We start from the raw sequence: 20,194 nt of genomic DNA, 5'->3' as shown, positions 1-20,194 counted from the left end.
TTTTCCACTGCATGGAACGGTACGGCACGGTACGGCTGTGAAAAAACAGTACCTACTCGATTGTGGTTCCAACAGGTACCATAACTGGTACCATATCCCACAATCCTTTTCATGCAGTCACTACTAGCCACTGATTGGTCAGAGAATCCCACCCACTTAACTTTAGTACTACTTTAGTGGAAAAGCAAACGATACCATACCGAACCGTTCCAACACCGTACCATGCGGTACCAGCAGTGGAAAAGCAAACCGGGCCGAGTAGAGCAGAGCTGGTACTTGCAGTGGAAAAGTGCCAAAATAGCCAGGGACGGGATCATCAGGAAGCTCTTTTGTGTGTCCCTATAAAATTGCTCCTTCTGCAGCCAGATACAGTGGGATGTCACTCTGCTGCTGGCCAGAATCCGGCTAAATCTCAAACTCTAGCAGTAGGAGTGACATCCTCTGCCTACAATTTCCTAGGGACAAACGGGCAGCTTCTTGGCAATCTTGCTATTGGTGAGTTCGACAAATGGCACTCACCCATCAGATATTATCCCTTTTTGCCACTTCCACAGATGCAAACTTACCTCAATCCAATGGGCACAGTTCTGCTTTGTTTACATCCAGTGCTGCAAGTCTTGACTGTCCCGGCTGTGCCTGAACATTACAGCCCCCACCCCCCCAAAGACTTTTATAGGGCAGTTTTCTAAGGCGGTAGATGATTGGAGAAGGTTCCGTAGAAGTCTGTGTGCACAGGCTGTGCTAGAACAATGAAGACTTAAGCCCCGTACACACGTACCGATCCTCGGCCGAACGATCGGCCATCTTTTGTCCGAGGGCTGTCGTGTCTGTTGAAAACTGCAAAAGACTGCACACGAATTTTGTCGGCCAACAACAGCCGACTGCAGAAGTGATGTCATGTGATGTTTAACTTTCCTTGTCTTTCTTCTTTTCTGAGCATGCCCAGTCTTGCTAATCTGCTGTCTGTCGGCCGAAATCTGTACTGACTGGCGAACAATCGGCCGTTCTGGTGTTGGCCAACAAACATTTTAATGCCTGCACGACAGATTCTGTTCGGCCGAAAATGCGCTGACGGAAGCATCATACTAACAAGCCTACAATCGGTCGTCGGCTGAATATTTACGGCCGACAATCGGTACGTGTGTACGAGGCTTAAGGCCGGAACGTTTGTCTGTTTTTCGTCCATCCGTTGACGGACATCAATGCATTCCTATGGAAAAACGGATGCCAACGGATGATCATCCGTTTTCATCCGCTTCCATCAATTTCTGTTTTTTTGAACGGATGAAAGCCCTATTTTTCTTCCATTGAAAAAACGGATCGGACGAAAAATGGATGTAAACGGATAAACGGTCCGTCTTTCATCCGTTTTTGCATTGGTAGTGGATGTAAGAAAAACGGAGGAATACTTCATCCAATCTGACGTGACTGAACTGATTAAATGAATGGTCTGTATGTGCGAAAGGGGCCTAATGGTGCTGGATGTAAAGCAAACAGTGGAACCAAGGTCATTGGATCACGGGAAGTGTGCACCTGTAAAGGGGAAGATGGGATAGGTAAGGTCTGTAAAGCCAAAAGCCATTGATGCTAAGAAGAATGTTGAGCAATTATCCGTTTACAAACCGCTCTGGTCTTCCATTGTTTGAAGTGATACTAAAGTTTTTTTTTTTTTTTTTTTTTTTTTTTTTTTTAAAGAACATACATGTTATACTAACCTGCTCTGTGCATTGGTTTTGCACACAGCAGCCCTGATTCTTCTCTTCTCGGGTCCCTCTTCGGTGCTCTGGGTTCTTTCACCCGCTGAGTGCCCTCATAGCAAGCTGCGTGGTATGGGGGCACTTGTGCATGCTTGCTCCTAAGACCCTCTCTGAAAGTCTGTTGACACACTGAATGGGGTTCAGCCCCGGCCCCCACTTCCTCCTCGCTGGCTGTGATTGTCTGCCAATGGCTCCTGCTGCGGTGTCTGAGCCAGAGAGGGGAGAGAGTGCTGAGAGAGCCTCTGCTCTGCTCTCATGCACAGCACTGAATCGAGATCAGACTGGGGGGGAGAGAGCCTTCAGCTTTTAGAACCACTTTGCTTCTCACTTTAGTTCAAATTGTCTCTGGATAAGGAAATGTTACAGAGAATTCAATGTGTAACATAAAGGCTAAGTTCACCTTTTCAGACTTAATTTAACTTTTAAATTTAAACACCAATTTCACTTTCAGGCCCCATTCAGACATTGCGTAGTTGGAGTCGGGGGTGATTTACCACGACACACATAGGGCACCCTGTTGATTTCAATGGGCTGCCCTACACACAACAAAGTATCTCATGGAGCATTTTGGCACGTTGCGCCTTTGTAATTTATTTCTGTGTCTGTCAGGTGGGATTTCTTTCCTTTTCCTGTCCTGGTAGGCTCAGTAACTGGGAAATCTCCTGGAAATGATGGAAAATATCACTTCCGACATTTGTAACTTAAAAACATGTCCCAGATCATAGCTATTGTTATACTTCCAGTAACAACTATAACATTTTTATTCTCTATCACTTCTTGTACCCAGGAGGGGTAGTGCTGTTGGATCTCCCCAACAAAGATACAGACAGCAATGTCATGACAGAGGTTCTAACCTTTCCCACTGTGACCCAAAACAAAGAATACATGGCTGGATTTATACTTTATTAGTAAGAGGTGAGACACAGTATTGACTTGGGGGTTGGCAGGAGAATGACAGTATACAGCAGGGAATATCGGTATCTGACACACAGAAGTTGTATGTGAAGTTTCTGGTGATGGATTTGCTCTGCAATAGAGTGCAAATTCCACTTATAGGCAGTGGAACAGTTAATGTGGTTCTAAAGCCTTAGGATTTTTTACCTTAATGCATTCAAGGTAAGAAAAACCTTCTGTGTTGCATGTGTCCCCCCCCCCCCTATACTTACCTGAGCACTATTTTGGTCCAGCAATGAGCAGTGGCTCTCACTGCTCTCTCCCTCCTCGCTGGACAGATTGATAGCAGCTGGAGCCATTGGCTCTCACTGCTGTCACTCAAATTCTGTGACGGCAGACAGAGCAGCTCAGGAGCAGGCTTGCAGGCGTGCCCCCATTCCTATGGGGGCACTCACCGAAGTCGAGGAGCCAGGAGCGCTGGTGGGGGACTCCAGAAGAAATGTATTAGGACTTCTTTTTCTTAGCGGTGACCCCCTTAAATCTACACAGAGCTTCAATCTAAGGGGTCACCGCTACACAGAGCTTCAATCTAAGGGGTCACCGCTACACAGAGCTTCAATCTAAGGGGTCACCGCTACACTGAGCTTCAATCTAAGGGGTCACCGCTACACTGAGCTTCAATCTAAGGGGTCACCGCTACACTGAGCTTCAATCTAAGGGGTCACCGCTACACTGAGCTTCAATCTAAGGGGTCACCGCTACACTGAGCTTCAATCTAAGGGGTCACCGCTACACTGAGCTTCAATCTAAGGGGTCACCGCTACACTGAGCTTCAATCTAAGGGGTCACCGCTACACTGAGCTTCAATCTAAGGGGTCACCGCTACACTGAGCTTCAATCTAAGGGGTCACCGCTACACTGAGCTTCAATCTAAGGGGTCACCGCTACACTGAGCTTCAATCTAAGGGGTCACCGCTACACTGAGCTTCAATCTAAGGGGTCACCGCTACACTGAGCTTCAATCTAAGGGGTCACCGCTACACTGAGCTTCAATCTAAGGGGTCACCGCTACACTGAGCTTCAATCTAAGGGGTCACCGCTACACTGAGCTTCAATCTAAGGGGTCACCGCTACACTGAGCTTCAATCTAAGGGGTCACCGCTACACTGAGCTTCAATCTAAGGGGTCACCGCTACACTGAGCTTCAATCTAAGGGGTCACCGCTACACTGAGCTTCAATCTAAGGGGTCACCGCTACACTGAGCTTCAATCTAAGGGGTCACCGCTACACTGAGCTTCAATCTAAGGGGTCACCGCTACACTGAGCTTCAATCTAAGGGGTCACCGCTACACTGAGCTTCAATCTAAGGGGTCACCGCTACACTGAGCTTCAATCTAAGGGGTCACCGCTACACTGAGCTTCAATCTAAGGGGTCACCGCTACACTGAGCTTCAATCTAAGGGGTCACCGCTACACTGACCCCTTAGATTGAAGCTCAGTGTAGCGGTGACCCCTTAGATTGAAGCTCAGTGTAGCGGTGACTCCTATGTTTGATCCCCAGGCCTAGAGCTGACTTCTTGCATAGCTGGTCAGAGTAAGCTGAAACTAAATCTGCTACTGCAGAGTTCGGCAGTGTGGGTTGTGGAAAAGTATAAGGAACAGGGTCACTTTAACACTTTTGCATTGGAAGCGAAGGTAATGTGCAGGCAGGGAGCTAATGTCCTAAAATATTTAGTTTGTGTTCTCACCTCCTCTCTATGACATAGGTTAAACAGAGCCAAACAGGTAACGCTTACATAATGCCCACTGGCTCAAATCTGCTGTTAACAGCAGAGATGTTACATGAACAGCAGCATTGTTTTTCAATGTTTGTGAAGTCACTATCTGTGGATAGTTCAGATGCAAATGTTACTTTGTTCTTGGTCAGTACGTGACGCAATCACTTTACTTTTTCTGTAGAGTTTCCTCTAAAATTTGCAATCCTGTTTCCACCCTACTGCACAGAAATTAAGGAAATTGTATTGATGAACCGTCATGTTGGGGCCAACTGGTCACTCATGGAAGAGTTGAGTGTGCGGTATGAATCTGCTGGTCTTTGCAAGATGGCTTTTATACTCAACATCTACAGGGTGTCCCAAAAGTTTGCATCCAATGCCAAGATAATATTTAAAAGTTTTTAGCACAATAAATGCTCAAATTGACCAAATTGAACTTTGCAATGCTTTTGTGTTAATGCTAAATACTAGAATAATGAATGTTTCTTAACCACTTGCCGACTGCCGCATGACTATTTACGTCGGCAGTCAGCCCCTCACAGGCAGAGTGACGTAGATCTACGTCGCTAGCGCGTGTGACCGGCGGACCCGATGTCCGCTGATCACTCGGCGATCGTCGCTGCAGAGGGAGAAAGGCAGGCGGCTAGTGTAAACAAGCCGCCTGTCATTCTCCCCTGTGTAGAAACCTTGATCACACGGTTCTACTATGTAGGACCGTTGATCACTGTTTCTACAGCTCAAGCCACAGCCAATCACAGTTAGAATCACGCCCCTAGGGACACATAACCCCTCCCTCTCAAAAAAGTTAACCCCTTCACTGCCAGTGTAATTTTACAGTAACAGTGCATATGTATAGCACTGATTACTGTAGAAATGTCACTGGTAACCCCAAAAGTGTCAAAAATGTCAGTCAAGGGTCCGACAGCAATGTCTCAGTACCGCAAAAAAAATCGCAGATCGCCGCCATTACGCCTTAAAAAAAAAAACAACAAAAAAGACAAAAATCTTTCCCTTTGTTAGTAAATGCGATAACTTTTGCGCAAACCAATCAAAATACGCTTTTTGCGATTTTTTTTTTTTTTTTTTTTTTTTTTTTTTTTTTTACCAAACCTATGTAGCATAAAACAAATTGGCCGAAAATGTTAAATTTTGATTTTTACATTTTTTTTTTTTTTTTTTGGGAATTTCATATAAAAAAAATGTGAAAAATATTGCTATTTTTGCAAAATTGACACACTTTTTTTTTTTTTTGTTTATAGCGCATGACCAAAAAATCGCACAGGTGATCAAATACCACCAAAAGAAAGCTCTGTTTGTGGGAAAAAAAGGACGTCAAATTTGTTTAGGTACAGTGTCGCGCGACCGCGCAATTGTCCGTTAAAGTCACGCAGTGCCAAATCGCAAAAAAGGCCCTGGTCAGGAAGGGGGTAAAATTTTCCAGGGCTTAAGTAGTTAAAGTAGTTGTGAACCCTTACATATACCCAATGAAAGGACTATCCTCAGGTCATACACAGAGATGAAACAAATCCTCCTATGTAAGTTGGATCTTCTCTCTTCTCTGTGCTGAATTCATAGGCCTTAGTTCAGAAAAAAGGGGCGGAGAGCTTAAGTAAGGCTGGTTGGTCATACATGTTCAGTTTTCTTGTACAATTTTCTTTTAGATTTACCAAAAAACATATGAGGTCAAAACTAAACCGCTTTCAATTGTATCCAATTAGGCAGGCCTTTGCACTATATAGTTTAAGGTAAATCTAAATGAAAATTGTACAAGGAGATTGAACATGTATGGCCAGCCTTATGCTCTCCTCACTGAGCTCTGAAGAGCCTGTCTGAGACTTCAGAAAAAAAGGGGCGGAGAGCTGAAGTTACACTCTGAGGAGAGCTGATTGGAGGTAAAAGGCACACCCTCCTTCACACAGAGCTGAGGCTGTCAATCTGCTGGAGATCCTCCCCTGTCACCATTTTACTCTTGGTGTCAGGAAAACTTGTCAGAAGTGATTCATGCTGATGGCAGAGGAAAGAAGCAGTGGACAGAAATGACACTTAGTGCTCTGGATTGAGACAAGTACTTGCGATAGAGGGATATGATTTTGTTTATATTTCATCTTTGAGGTCTACAACCATTTTAAAGCGGAGTTCCACCCAAAAGTGGAACTTCCGCTCTTTTGTTTCCTCCCCCCACCTCCGGTGCCACATTTGGCACCTTTCAGGGGGGAAGGGGAACGAGTACATGTTTTTGACAGGTAACCTTCCCCCACCTCTGGGATACGGTGCCGTGGGGCCATCCCTCCAAAGCTTGGCTCCCTCCTCCCTCCTCCGACACTGAGCCAGTAGGAATGCGCAGCGTCGGAGGAGGGAGCCAAGCTTTGGAGGGACGGCCCCACGGCACCGTATCCCAGAGGTGGGGGAAGGTTACCTGTCAAAAACATGTACTCGTCAGTGCCGACATCGCTGGATTCCAGGACAGGTAAGTGTCCTAATATTAAAAGTCAGCAGCTACAGTATGTGTAGCTGCTGATTTTTAATTTTTGGAGGAGGAGGCGGAACGCTTTAATGTAGTAGAACTGATGTTACATGCAGAAATAATTTCCTCCTTTGGCAAGGTCAGATTGCTAACTTCAGATGACCCCAAAGGAAAACATCAAGTGGTGTTACTTGGGCTTTATGACTCCATTAGTAAAGCAGAGCAAGCATACAGGCAGTGAAGTGAGAATTCCTGACCTGCAGGATTGTTCCTGATCAGTGACAAATGATTGCCATTGGGTCACCTTGACGGCTACATAACCATAGTCTGCATAACCCCTCAGGATAGATGTATGAAAGACCAATAACTTTTTTTGTTGTTGCTTTTGCATAAATTCTGGAAGGGTTAGTACCCCTGGGAGTTTTTGCTGCTATCCCAAGCTCCGTTAGAAAGATCCATCTTCACTTCTCCTGCTGACATTTTACCAGACAGTGATATTTATATTATTATGCATTGTTATTGTTGTTCATATTCGGTCTATACAGAATATGCAGCGTTGTCTTGTCTAGGAAATTGAGCATTACGAAATGTCTGAGGTTTTACTTCCTGGCGGTGACCTATATTCTTCTAGTGAAAGTTTGCCGTTTTCTGGCTTTCTGTAGGAACATAAACATGTGTAGGCATCACCTAGTAACCCTGGTATGGCGTGGTACTTTGTTATTGCTCACTAAGTACAGTATATGGAATGTTGGCTGCAGCTCAGGCATTCCTCTACAGCAGAATATTATTTCCAGCAGATCTGTGTTTGAAATGGGGGTGGGAAAGAGCAGCTGTGTGTATAATCTGGGTGGGACAAATGTTTGTAAAAAAAAAAAAAAAATGTAAGTGCAGTTAGACTACAGTATATAAGAGCTAGACCTACCCCAGTATATAAGAGCTAGACCTACCCCAGTATATAAGAGTTAGACATACCCCAGTATATAAGAGTTAGACCTACCCCAGTATATAAGAGCTAGACCTACCCCAGTATATAAGAGCTAGACCTACCCCAGTATATAAGAGCTAGACATACCCCAGTATATAAGAGCTAGACCTACCCCAGTATATAAGAGCTAGACCTACCCCAGTATATAAGAGCTAGACCTACCCCAGTATATAAGAGCTAGACACACCCCAGTATATAAGAGCTAGACACACCCCAGTATATAAGAGCTAGACCTACCCCAGTATATAAGAGCTAGACCTACCCCAGTATATAAGAGTTAGACATACCCCAGTATATAAGAGTTAGACCTACCCCAGTATATAAGAGCTAGACCTACCCCAGTATATAAGAGCTAGACCTACCCCAGTATATAAGAGCTAGACATACCCCAGTATATAAGAGCTAGACCTACCCCAGTATATAAGAGCTAGACCTACCCCAGTATATAAGAGCTAGACCTACCCCAGTATATAAGAGCTAGACACACCCCAGTATATAAGAGCTAGACACACCCCAGTATATAAGAGCTAGACCTACCCCAGTATATAAGAGCTAGACATACCCCAGTATATAAGAGCTAGACCTACCCCAGTATATAAGAGCTAGACCTACCCCAGTATATAAGAGCTAGACCTACCCCAGTATATAAGAGCTAGACACACCCCAGTATATAAGAGCTAGACACACCCCAGTATATAAGAGCTAGACACACCCCAGTATATAAGAGCTAGACACACCCCAGTATATAAGAGCTAGACACACCCCAGTATATAAGAGCTAGACCTACCCCAGTATATAAGAGTTAGACCTACCCCAGTATATAAGAGTTAGACCTACCCCAGTATATAAGAGCTAGACCTACCCCAGTATATAAGAGCTAGACCTACCCCAGTATATAAGAGCTAGACATACCCCAGTATATAAGAGCTAGACCTACCCCAGTATATAAGAGCTAGACCTACCCCAGTATATAAGAGCTAGACATACCCCAGTATATAAGAGCTAGACACACCCCAGTATATAAGAGCTAGACACACCCCAGTATATAAGAGCTAGACACACCCCAGTATATAAGAGCTAGACACACCCCAGTATATAAGAGCTAGACACACCCCAGTATATAAGAGCTAGACACACCCCAGTATATAAGAGCTAGACATACCCCTATCTGATTGCTTACATATGAATGTGGGTAGCTTGTATGTATTCGGTTTTCAAAGCTAATGTTTATAAGATTGATGCTTTTTATTCTTGCCGTTGTGTCTTTACTAATCCTTTCCCTAATCTGCTTTCTTTGTAGATGTGTTGCATGGAACCTTGTATTTCAAAAGCACTGCCAACTGCCTCTGCCTCCTTATAGCCCGGGACTCAACTTTATTTTTCCATATTTAGGTAAAGTAGATTGTGTGTTCAATAATAAAAAAATAAATATTTTAAGACAAGACTTTATTGGGTCACCAAAACGTATGGTGTATACAGAATGTATAAAAAACAAACAAAAAAAAAAAACGGTGGTGGTTAGTCTATAGACCAGGTTGTAAATGTAGCATGTACAATTGAGACACACTACAACAGCCTTTCTAACCTGGAGGAACCCTTGAAAAAACTTTTCAGTCTCTGAGAACCTCTGCTAATAATTATATCTATGGCTCACAGTACAGTACTGTGATGGTCAGTGGAAAGAATGCTCACTACACTGGTGGTCAGTGGAAAGAATCCCCCTTACAGATCGCTAATAGGTCACTGATGTCAAAGGTTACTTCTCTGAGCAGCAGGAATTGCTCAAGGAACCCCTAGATACCTCTAGAGGAACCCCTGGGGTTCCAAGGAACTCTGGTTGATAAAGGAGGCTCTAGAACAGGGGAGACAGTCTTAGTGGTGGAGATCCTCCTAAACCACATAAGAGATCAAAGATAACCGGGGTTTGGCGTTTTTTTTTTTTTTTTTAAACTAGCAAGGCCTAACTAAATAGTAAGAAAAATATGATAAAACAAATATTTATTTTTACAATTTTTTTATGTATTATTTACAATTGTTTTTATACAATATTATTTTTTTCCAAATTTTTAGGAGCCCTGTTGTGGGGCTTTGGAGAACAAGGAGGACATGGGGGGGGGGTAGCAGAAAAAAGAGGAACAAAGACAGAACGGGCAGCGGGGGCAGCATTTACTGGAACCGTTCCCCTGGATTTTCCTCTAGCAGCAGCTGAATGCCAGAGGGTGGGAGAGGAGGAGAAGCTGACTGTGAGCTGCTGCATGAGGAAAATACAGGGGATTGTTGGAAGACAGGGATTTTTAAAAACCTAATCACCAACAAGTGGTTGGGGGTTCAGATTTTTCCAACTCCCCCGCTGGTGCCTTTAGGCAGCTGCCTAAGCAACCTTGTGCTGCTGCCGGTCCTGCCCATAGCAGTGTCCTGTGCCCCCTTAATATTACCCCCCCCCCCCCCACATTAGCATCCTCTGCCCCCCCACCTTTGCCCTCAATAGTGTCATCTGGGTCCCCTCTTCTCCCCTATAGAAGTGTCCTCTGCTTTTTTCACATAAACCCTCCTCACACACTCTCTTTCCCTCTGCCCATTTTTAATCAAAAGAAGAAACAACAGTGCCCTACCTATTCAGGTATAGACAGAGCGGAGAGTGGTAGGAAGCATCGCTCAGGGCAGAGGGCAGAAGCTGTCAGAGTAAACTTTTCATATTAACAAACTGGTGATTAGTTGCTAGGACCGCCCTGTGTCCTAGCAACCAATAATTACCTGCTGGTTAACTTGAAAAGCTAACTTGGCCCGCTCCCACCCCCACCATCTGTCCTGAGATGTGCTACCTACCGCTCTCTGCTTGGTCATGAGGATGGAAGCAGAGGCTGGGTGGTTAGAGGATCAGCACCAGGAGTGGCGGGGGTCTGCAAAGTAGGCATGTCTTCAGTCTTCCCGTCACCTGCACGTAATCGACAGGTTGCCAACCCCCGCTGTAGAATAATTATAAAATTTCTGTTTTCCAATTTTGGGATTTGTAACTTGTTTTCCTAAGGAACAATTGGACCATAAGGAGACACTGGAAAATGATTTCACTATTAAAGTATGACTAATAGCAAAACTTAATTTTTCTTTTTTTAAGTTTTAGAGAGGAATTGGCACATTTTTATAACTATCTGTCCCAGTTAGGGAGAGTCATCCTCTGTATTTGTCCTATTTACTGTTATCTATTATTATTGATTACAGATACTTATAGTGCTGTCAATTGATGCAGCGCTTTACACTGTATATTGCACATTCATATCAGTCCCTGCCGTCAAGGAGCTTACAATGTTAGGTCCCCAATTTACATTTATACATACACCTATTGGGGCCAATTTAGATTGGAGCCAGTTTACCTACCACCATGTCTTTGGAGTGTGGGAGGAAACTGGAGTATGGCTGGATGGAAGTGATAACCACTTAGCCACTGTGCTGCCTACCCAAGTGTGAAAGTGGAAGAAAGTTTTGGATTGTCAACAGAACAGGAATAGAGGGGACAGTTCCCAACAGAGACTTTCTATTTGGTGACCCTGGTAACTACCAGGAATTCGCTCACTTTAGAGGAATTTCCTCTAACTTCCTGTTTTGGCTCTGGGACAGGAAATGAAGGTAAATCTCCCCAATAGGACACAGCAAAGAAAGAAACAGACGGGGATTGTAACATTCACAATATCCAAAATGAAACATTTTGCCTTTAGTACATGAAAGATTTAGCTCCAGACAAAAGAACTTGTGTAAGACTCTAGCAGCTTGCAAGTGGCCGCTTTGGCTACCTAAAATGTAAAATGGCAACAAAACAGAGCACAGTAACCAGTTCTGACTTACAGTAGAAGACTAACTGAAAGGCAGTAGGCTTGACTTTATTTGTTCTGTAACCAATCCCTCTAGTACATTGTATCATCAGTACAGCTTTTATGGTTTCTCGGTTTGTGGTTTTCCCTCCCCACCATGTTGGGAGGGGATAGAACTTCAAATATTGACAGATTTCTGGCAGTTACACGTATATAAATATCATACAAAGTAGCTTGGCTTTTATAGAAGGCAATGTTCATTTATCTAATATTACACTGTGCTTATAATGCATCATTAGTTTAGTAATGAGAAGTGCTTAAAGCAGAGCTCCACCCAAAAGGGGAAGTTCCTCTTTAAGGACGTTTCCTGCTCCTCTTAAACACTTGCCACTTTTAAGGAGCAGAGGGGGGGGGGGAGTGGGTATCCGATTTTTGACAGGTACCCACCTCCCACCCCCTGCAGTCTTCTGCATCCACCACTCACAATGCCCAGCCACAAGCTGTCACAGCCGGGTGCCCATAGTGAAGATGCCGGGGACCGACTGGGGTGAGCTCGCCTCTGGATTCTGGGACAGGCGAGTGGCAGTTTTTTTTAAAAGTCAGCAGCCAGTTTCTGTAGTTGCTAACTTTTAGTAGAATTTTATTGAATATATGCTTTTATTAGTACTGTGGTGCTTTTGGGCATTTCAGAGTAGTCTTTTTGGGCTATGACGTGAATGTGCTTGGCTGTCCGTTGTGTATTCACCCCCCGGACACTCGCATGTTCTACTTGGACTACCTAAGGATCATGCTAAATAGTAAAGCACAGCTGTCATTCGCTCATTCCTGAGGCATCTGGTGGCTGATGCATGGTGAGCTATGAATCTGCAGGGCAATGTTTGTTCACAAGTGACCCATATATTAATGGCTCTCTGTAAAAAAAAAAAAAAAATGTTATAAGACATTCCTGTAAGTGTAGCTGTATGTACACACACATTGCCCTGCAGATTCATAGCTAACCATTATGCATCAGCCGCAAGATGCCTCAGGAATGAATTGATGACATCTGTGTTTTATTATTTGGCATGATCCTTAGGTTGTTCAAGTAGAACACATGATTGTCTAGGGAAGGGGCGTACACAACTGACAGCCAGGCCCTTACTCATCTTCCCTAGGCACCTACATGTCATAGTACATAGGTGTTTCATGCCTAAAACACTGCAATACTAATAAAAACATATGCAATGCAGTAAAGGTACTGCAGGTTATAAAAAAAAAAAGCTCCATAAAAGCGGTAGTAAACCATAAAAAATAAATCTCGACAGTTGGACCCTTGCAGAATAATAGCATAATCTCATCTCATACTAGCACATTATGAAAGACTTACCTTGGATCGAAGCTCTTCAGCGGGGCACTGTCACAGTTCCCCAGTGCTTCCAGGTTCGTGGCCTTCAGCTTTTTGACTGACTGACCCGCGATGACATCACTGGATGGCACGCCGTCCATTGAGAGCGCAGTGTCGTCACCGGCTGTTACTATACTAAATATCTTCTAAACGGTGCACGTTTAGGGGATATTTACTGTACCTCCAGGTAAGCCTTATTTTATGATAATCATTATTTTATGCTTATCTGTAGGTACAAGTAGCCCGTGGGCACTTTACTACCACTTTAAGCACTACTTAACCTCCCTGGCGGTATGATTCTTTCCGATTTTAGGTGCTGAAAGCGGTACCATTTTTTTGCATGTAATTCTTAAGAATGAGCAGCCCAAACCAACTATTTACATATGATTTTTTTTTTACTGTGCGTTCTTCTTTATAACATCTCGGGTATGATACAGTTTGAAACACAAAATCATAAATTATAATATAACTATAAAGCTGCTTGCTGTGGAGGCACTCGATAGGAGGGAGGGGCCAGGAGAGCTGAAGAGGGAACTGATAAGAGAAGGATCTGGGCTGCTCTTTTCAAAACCACTGCACAGAGCAGGTAAGTATAACATGTTTGTTATTTTTAACCAAAAAAAGACTTTACACACCTTGCTTCCCCGGTCCCCGCAGTGTTTAGCTGCTGTAAATGCCATTCCTAGACACCCACACCATCCGGTGTAATGGACCACACACTTAAAAGCTTCACCATGCAGCTCAGGAGGCTGCTTACAATGGCCATCAATCATTGGTTAGCATGGCCACATGACCTTGCTGACCAACTATAACTTTTACTTCCTCTGAGATGTTGTCCTGGAAAAAAGGCTTAGGCAGCCTATACATTAGTAATTTTTTTTTTTTTTGTTCAACCTGAAGTTTGAATGAAAAAAAATAAATGACCCAATTCCCCCATCCACACAAACACAGTGTGAATAAGGGAATCCTCCTTGCTGAGCCTCTGTATTCTAAAAGGGGGGTGACTTCCCCACCATTAGAATACACTGATCAGTGTCGCTAGCTATAGCCCGGGAACACTGGTCGATCGAGAAAAAACTGACAGGGTGTTTGTACAGAAGTCAATTGGTTCCTTCAGAATCGGCCGAATTTTGATCCATGCATGGCCGGCTTTAGTAAAGTTCACGATAAGCATAACTCCAAAGCCTCCTGCTTAACATTACATAGAAGGGGAAAGCTAAAAAGGATTTAAAAAAACAAAAAAAGCTGCTTACCTTTTTATTTGCTTAAGTTATGCTATGTGAATGGAAATGTGTAACAAAGAGTAAAGTTCTCCCACAAATGCACTCCACCCTTCCTGTTGGTGCCTGCTTTTATTTTCTCAACGCAGGTTTTATTACACCTAGTTTAATGAAACTGACACATTTATAGCAGAAACTGAGGCCTGGTACACACTGAGTTTTTTTTTTTTTTTTTTTTTTTTGGTCGAACAAAAAAAAAAAACTGCCAGCTCTGGCCGCCCCCCCCCCGCGCCAGAGCACTCCGATCAGCGCTCTCCGCTATTGCCTGAGAGCACTGAGCGGGAGCCAGGCATCTGCTGGTTTTCCAGCATACTTTAAACGACTGGCTTCTGTCGGACAGGGTGTCTTATACACAGGACGAATGTCGGACGATTTTTTTCTTTAACCACCTGATGTCTTTTGACATTAAACCCGTGTGTACGGGGCTTTAGTGCTGTAGAGAATCAACACTGCTCAGCAGATGTGCGTCGTTTGGTGAGCTGCATTGAATAGCCTAACATGGCTACATGATACACTCCGATCTGGACTCTGGGCTCATAAAGTTTAGTGCCCAAACCCTCTTTACAGCGATGTAGAGTCTCCTCTAAAAATATCATGGTGCATGAGCCTCCGATTGACTCCCTCTTTCCTCCCATTAACCATTTAGAATGAAGCATTTTTGTCTGATATCAAATGGTTTCCTGTATATTTAAAGAGAAGCTGAAGGGTCTCATTCTTGGCTTCTGAAGTTACATAAGTAGTCATGTTTTACATACAGAAACACTTTAAGTTGACCGATATTTACAAATGACCCATTATATTGATTAATAGGTCATATGTCACTATAACCCAATCACTGTTTTTTGATTTGGAGGACCTAAAACTAAAATGACAGGTTTCTTTTTTTTCTGCCTGTAACCCTATTAGAGTAATTTTCCTAATTATTTCTTTTTTTTTTTTTTTTTGAGACACCAGTACAAGAAATAAGGTGTGGTAGTCACCAGGAAAGGAACCGCAATAAAAAAAAAAAAAAACTGTTCATTCAAACCTTTCCCCCTCTCTACTACAAAATGTTTTACTTCGCATGGGTAATATTAGTTGCTCTGAGCTTCGTTAGGTCACTTAAGGGTGCATTTACACCTGCACATGCACCCTGCTTCTAAATACATGTGAGAACCCCAGCAGGGATATTTGCGATAAGCCATACGAGGCAGCCTCATTGAAAGTAGTAGTAGTCGCATTTAATCTCCCATGCAGCGGTCACATGCAGGTGATCGGTCCTGGATGCAATCAGTCAGTACCCAAGGCTGAACACTCATATCTGATCGCTGCATGGGTGATTGCATGCAAATGGCCACGATTCGCTACGAGTGCCGGTGGCATCCTATTGCTTTAACGGGCTGCAGCTATTTGCTGGACCCCCCGCTGGGGTTCTCGAATCTAATTGGAGGCAGGGTGCATTTACAGGTGTAAATGCTCCGTAAGGGTACTTTCACACGAAAGTTGTCAGTTTTTTTTAGGCGGATCTGATCGGATCCTCCATGCATCCCTATGGGGCAACGGATGTCAGCAGACATATCCGCTGTCATCTGCATCCGATCCTGTCCATGAAATCCGGACAGATAGAAATCCTATTTTCCATCTGTCCAGGGGATTGGATTGGATGAGAGTTGACAGGCAGTCCATTCTCCTCTGATTCCACATAGAGAGCAGCGGGGCTCTGACACCTCCCTCTCTGCACACAGTGCAGAGACAGAGCTATCATCGGCCTGCTCAGCAGGGATCGGTGTATCGATCCCGGCTGAGCAGAATGCGGACCGTGTGAAAGGAGCCTAAAGCTCAAGTTCAGCCTGGGTAGAAAATAAATAAATAATAGTCCATAGCAATGCTGCTGCTGGATTTAAATTGAGTTTGTCTGAATGTGTCTTACGCCTAGTACACATGGGCCAAATGTCTGGTGACATCGGGTAGATCAATAACAACCAGCTGACATTCGGCCAGTGTGTATGGCAGCTGGTCCGACAGAATCCAGCTGTGCATGCTGGAAAACCAGCGGCCAATCGGCGGTCTCAGCCAATGGCTAAGAGTGCTAACTGGAGTGTTCTGGTGGGCGGGGCATCCCCCTGTCAGAACACAACATCTCAGCAGGGGGGATCGCTGTACAAACATCGTCAGTTTTTTTTTCGTTCAACCCAGCGGTTGGTGTGTGCTAGGCTTAAAGCGGAGTTCCGGGCACAAAAAAGATTTTTTTTTTTTTGTGCCCCTCCGCTAGGTATGCCTCACCTGAAAAGGAATTGGATAGTTATTTTTTTTTTTTTTGTTTACTCACCTTTTTATTGAAGATCGTAAATACTCACCTATGACAGCTTCCTCCTCCAGCGCCGAGGCTCACCCCGTCACTTCCTGCCTCGCGATGATTCCTGGGAGCTGAACGTCATAGCTCCCAGGAATCAATGCGCCGCACCGGCCCCGCTCGTCATTTCCGGGCGACGCCGCATTCCCCTGCTAAACAGCTTCTGGGCATGCCCAGAAGCTGTTTAGGAATGCGGCGCCACACCGGAAGTGACGAGAGGGGCCGGTGCAGTGCATTCTGGGACACGAAGACGCGGAAGAAGACAGAGAAGAGGACCGCGCCGGCTTCAGCTGCCCACAACTGAGATGGAAACGCTGTGGAAGAAAATTTCTAAGTAAGTATTTCTTCTAAAAGGTAAGTGCGAACCGGGACAGATCAGAGGCTAGCCATTGTGGAATGTGCTAGCCCTGACTGTCCCGGGGGTATGTTCAGAAAAAAATCGTTTCTCTGCCCGGAACTCCGCTTTAAGGCTGGCCATTCACGGAGCAAATTCCATTTCTAAAAAATTTTTGCTTGATTCCTCAATCAACACAGACAGTGTTAATGTGGTAATCCCTCCTGCGGGGCGCAGGGAGGAGCGATTTATTACTAGTGGCTATAGCAGCCGCTATCGGTAATTTCAGGTAAAACCCGGTATGATGGTTGTACCAAAGTTGTTCGAACGATCAACTTGGTACATTCAGCCTGCCCATACACTGTTCGAATCTCGGCCGGTTCAAAGATTCAAACCGTGTATGATAGCCTGCCTAAGCCATTCAGACGAAGTCTTGAATTTTTATCACTGAACACAAGGCTTGTCCCAAACAAATAGTAAAGCTGGAATTCACCTTTATTACAGTCTCTCGCTTCCAGGTGCATTTTGAGTGTTGGACATCATTAGAGAGCTATTGTTTTCACTCATTAAGCCTTATCTTTGCAGAAGTCAATAGGAAGCAAAACCTCCTTTTTAATTAGCAAATACGGCTGTCCTATGTAGAAATGTTTAATTACATTACCAACTTTACATAAAAAAACACAAGGATATTAACACACATTGATAACATTTACATTAAGCTGCTCTTTTTGCATTATTACGTCTTGAAAAGACATTCAAAAAACAATAGGTTTTGTTTAAACTTTTATTCCTTGTTCAGAAAACTCTGTTTTGGCTTTGTTCTCAAGGGAGAAGTAACCTCACAGTACAGTCGGGGTGTACATACAAGAGATACACTTCATGGTTCTATGCAGATCTGTTTTTATTCCTCAGTGTGTAGTATGACAATGTATAGGTTTACTGCCCTCTATAAAACCCCCTGCCAACAGACATGCTAACATTTCTCCATTATCCAAAACAAAATCTTAAAAATGTTGGCAGTATATATACTTGATATATACTAAAAAGAATAGTGCAATAACGACTAAAAAAAGTTAAAGCCACTAAAGTTTTTTTTTCTATATAACAGCCTTTCTCAACTAGGGTTCCTCCAGAGGTTGTTAGGGGTTCTTAGAGCAATGAACCTTCTGCCTCTAAAGGCTCGTACACACTTGACGAAAATCGGACGTAATATCCTCCGATTTTTCTCTCTCTTGCTCAGTGGTCATAACCGTTTTTAGTTGACAGTGCATAATGTTCACGAAATTTCTTGTCCGATTCTTTTTTTTGGGGACATTTGTTCCTAGACTTCTGGGTTGTCAGCAACTTCAGATCATGCACGGTTTTGCGTATCCGATTTTTCGGGGACGTACTGCATACACATTAAACGAAAATTGGTCGCGCTGTGGACGGACGATAAAAATTTTGGTGTTTGTCCCTCCGTTTTTTTTTTCGTTGAAAATGTCGGCATCGGCTGCTGAAAGTTGTGTACACACTAGCCAAAAATTTTACCTCGAACTGGAATTTTCGGCAGATTTTCTACTAGTGTGTACCCCACTTAAGATGAGGAACCACTGATATCAGTGATATTTTTAGAGGTCTATAAAGGGTTTGATTCCTAATGAACATGAATTCCTGGACTTTTAATTGCTGTCTTTATTGCTGTTACATTACAGGTTTTCTCTTACTTTTTGTCTGGTAAAACCATTGCCACTGTGACAGTAAGTTAAGAGAAATCTCCTGCCAACTGTCAGATGGAAGCGATCAGCGACCCTTCCACACTCCCCAGTAAACAATCTGCACTGCATTCGATTTATTGGAGGACAGGGGTCTAAAAGACCCCTGATGTCTCATTACCTCTTCCCGCCCATTCTATAGCCAAAAGATGACATCGCAGGCTTACATTGTTGGGCAGACGTCCTCCCGTGGTTGGGCTGCCCGTGCGCCCTCGGGACACAGCTGATTACAGATTGGGGTAAAGGACAATGACAGCTGATCACGATGTAAACACAAACTGGTTATCGACATTCCTTTCCTCTCACTGACAGCATGAGGCGAGGAGAGCCGATAACCAGCTTGTGTGAAAGGGACATCTACACTGATAATCAGTACAGTCCCACGAGTGCTGCCCATCAGTGTCTCCTCATTATTGTCACCTATCAGTGCCTCCACATCATTGTCTCCTATCAGTGCAGCCTTGTCAGCGTACATCAGTGAAAAAGAAAAATTACCTGTTTGCAAATATGGAAACCCTTTTTTTTTTTTTTTTTAATTTTCAGCCTTTTTTCATTTGTTTAGCAAAAAAAAAAATAAAATAAAAACTCAGTGGTGATTAAATGCCACCAAAAGAAAGCGCTATTTGTGTGAAAAAAAGATACAAAATTTCATATGGGTACAGCGTAACATGACTTTGTCATTCAAAGTGCGACGGCTGAAAATTGGCCTGAGCAGGAAGAGGGTAAAAGTGCCCAGTAGGCAAGTGGTTAAAAAGAACTTGTCACCAAAAATGCATCAAAAATATGAAAAAAAGGTAATTTGCACCCGAGTGCCTAAAATTCTCTCCCCCAAAGAAAAACATTTTAAGCCCCCACATACATTGACATATGAAGCCATACATGTTATATATCACTGCACATGCCAAAGGGAGAGCAAAAATTCTAGGGTTGTTATTTGTGGTTGAAGCTTCATACACATGATCAGATTATCGGACAAGTTTTTTGTTGCATGCTAGTCTCATGTCGAAAGTGAAGAGGTTACTTTTATACGAAATTTTTCGTACAACAGAATTCAACTTTAGAAGTGATGTAATGTGTTGAATTGTTTTGCATACTTTCGTTTCTGAGCATGCCTAGTCTTGCTCTTACGATTTTTTTCGGGTGAAAAACTGTACTAATTAAACGAAAATCGGACGTTGTGTTTATAGCCTGCACATTCAGCTTTTGTCATACAAAAATCTGTAATCGGCTGTCGAAAGCACCATACTAATGATCCAAAAATCGGCAGATGGATCGTCGGATGAAATTTTTGTTCCGATTTTCTTATCGTGCGTACAGGCCTAAACGCTACACTGATAACCTGCTGAGGTTAAAGCATTGTCTATAAAAAAAAAAAAAAAATATATGTGTGTGTGTGTGTGTGTGTGTGTGTGTGTGTGTGTGTGTGTG

At 43.6% G+C, this 20,194-nt stretch overlaps 1 protein-coding gene across 3 annotated transcripts in view; it reads left to right on the top strand.

Annotated features, from left to right (window-relative positions):
* Positions 1-20,194, top strand: part of SEC14L1 (SEC14 like lipid binding 1) — a 141,554-nt gene that overhangs the window by 10,319 nt on the left and 111,041 nt on the right. For all 3 annotated transcript variants that reach the window (XM_082271845.1, XM_082271846.1, XM_082271847.1), the window contains exon 2: positions 9,177-9,268. The gene's annotated coding sequence lies outside the window, so the exon portion shown is untranslated. The remainder of the gene's footprint in view (positions 1-9,176; positions 9,269-20,194) is intronic.

The sequence above is a fragment of the Pelophylax lessonae genome (genome assembly GCF_965119305.1).
Source record: "Pelophylax lessonae genome assembly, chromosome: 11".
Classification (NCBI taxonomy): Eukaryota; Metazoa; Chordata; class Amphibia; order Anura; family Ranidae; genus Pelophylax; species Pelophylax lessonae.
Note: the sequence above shows the minus strand (reverse complement) of the source record. Positions and strands in the feature narration are given on the sequence as shown.